This window comes from Triticum aestivum, chromosome 3A, assembly GCF_018294505.1.
Source record: "Triticum aestivum cultivar Chinese Spring chromosome 3A, IWGSC CS RefSeq v2.1, whole genome shotgun sequence".
NCBI classification, from domain to species: Eukaryota; Viridiplantae; Streptophyta; class Magnoliopsida; order Poales; family Poaceae; genus Triticum; species Triticum aestivum.
The window spans coordinates 423,713,672-423,716,030 of NC_057800.1; positions in this window are offsets into that span (position 1 = coordinate 423,713,672).

A 2,359-nucleotide genomic window follows, 5' to 3' on the forward strand; every position below is an offset into this window, starting at 1 on the left:
TCACGAAATAGCAAAAGTAGAGCTCGATTGACTCAAGCTAGGGTGCTACATAATTGCAAACAAAGACTTGGATGGATAGAGCACTACAAGATTAACAAAACATCCTTACTGATCATCCTCAAAAGAGGCACAGATCACTAGGAAACAACATGAACATATGGCATATTGAGATAAACAGATCAAGGACTTAGTGGAAATGCTAAGTCCCTTAAATCAGCATTAACGAATGCACCATTTTGCAAGCTTGTGCTAGTCACCACACACATCAAAAAAATACATGGGTTGCACCTCTGGAAAGATGGCAAAACATATAACAAAACACATGTAGAGCTCAGGGGCATATCATGCACACAATAATCATGGCAAAAATGACAAATATCTAATTGGAGCAGCAGATCTGACAATTAACCGAAATAGCACTCTTCCCATAGAATTTCGGGCACCAAGATGAACTCAAATGAAAATGATGCAATGAGATGAAATGATGCGCTCTCTGAGACGAACATTTTGATATGCTATATGACCAAAACGGAGCAACAGATGTGGAGTTACGATGCGATGAACATAGCGAAAAAATTAGGGTTTCGGGCAAAAAGTCAACTGAGGCAATTTTCCAGATCCAGATCCGGTGGCACGCGGATCGAGGTTGGCCGGATTTCACTGTAGCTCGCCGGAGGAGGGAGTTCGCCGGAGAGGGACTTGCCGGTCTTGGGGCGGCGCGGATGACGAGGGGGCAGCGGACGACGGCGGGCGGCGCTCAGCGGCCGGGTGGCGGCTAGCTTGGCGGCGGGGCGGCGGAACTCCGGTGGCGGCGGCCGGAGATGGCGGGCGATGGCGCTTGGCGCCTCGGGTGGCCAGACTAGAGGAGGACGACGATGGGGTCGCGTAGGAGGCGGCGCGCGGCGTCGGGCCCTCGGGGGCTCTCCCCGGGCCGAGCGGGCCGGAGCGGGCGCGGGTGGCGGCGCGCCACGTGGCGGCATGCCACTGGCTGCAGGCGGCGGCGGCGACTCGTACGGTGGGAACCGGATGTGTCCGGCGGCGGAGATGGGCGAGGCTAGGGTTTAGGGTAGAAGGGGATCCGGGAATTTTGAGGAGGGGTCTATAAATAGACATAGAGGGAGCTAGGAGTGTCCAAATGAGGTGCGGTTTTCGGCCACGCGATCGTGATCGAACGCTCTAGATGATGGAGAGGGTTTTGGTGGGTTTTGGGCCAACTTGGAGGGGTGTTGGGCTGCAACACACACGAGGCCTTCTCGGTCCCTCGGTTAACCGTTGGAGCATCAAACGAAGTCCAAATGGTACGAAACTTGACAGGCGGTCTACCGGTAGTAAACCAAGGCCGCTTGGAAAGTCTCGGTCCAATCTGGAAATGTTTAATCCCCACACACGAAAGAAAGGTAGAAATAACCACTGGAGGAGAACGGAGCGCCGGAATGCAAAACGGCCAACGGGGAAAATGCTCGAATGCATGAGATGAACACGTATGCAAATGCAATGCACATGATGACATGGTATGAGATGCATGACAACGATAACAACACACGGAGACAAAAACCCAAACCCGAGAAAATAAAATAACTTAACGCCGGAAACGGCAAGAGTTGGATTACATATTGGGGAAATCATATCCGGGGTGTTACAAGTCAGGTCTCAAGAGACCCATCACCTCAGGATATGCCGCAATCTACGCGGGACCCGAGACTCAATGGTGTACCGGCCCTTGTCGAGCACCCAGTGTATTTCATCAGCACGGTACTGCGGGATGGGAGGGCGTGCTACCCCATGCCGCAGAAGCTCCTGCTCGCACTTTTGGTGGCCTTGCACAAGCTGCGGCACTACTTCCAGGGGCACCCCATCAAGGTCGTCTCGTCTTACCCGTTGGAGAGGATACTCCGGAGCCCAAACTCAGCCGGAAGGGTCGCTGAATGGAACATCGAGCTGCAAGCATTTCAGCTGGAGTTTACCACCATCAGGGTCATCAAGGGAGTCGCGCTTGCCGATTTTGTGGCAAAATGGACAGATGCCCCGGCTCTTGACACTACTGGAATCAGCTCATTTGCCATCTACCAGCTCTTTGCCGTCAGCTAGCGGACGGCAAAGAAGCTCTTTGCCATCAGCTACCCAAAAGCAGACGGCAAAGAAATGGCAGACGGCAAAGAAGCTCTTTGCCGTCCGCGAGCTCTTTGCCGTCTGCCAGCGGACGGCAAAGATTCTTTGTCGTCCGCTGGCAGACGGCAAAGAGAGGTGGCCCCCACCCCCCGCCCGTTTGGAAAAAAACTTAATGGCCCACCTCTTTGCCGTTTGCCAGCAGACGGCAAAGAGGCAAAAGGGCGAACGGCAAAGAGAGGCGGACGGCAAA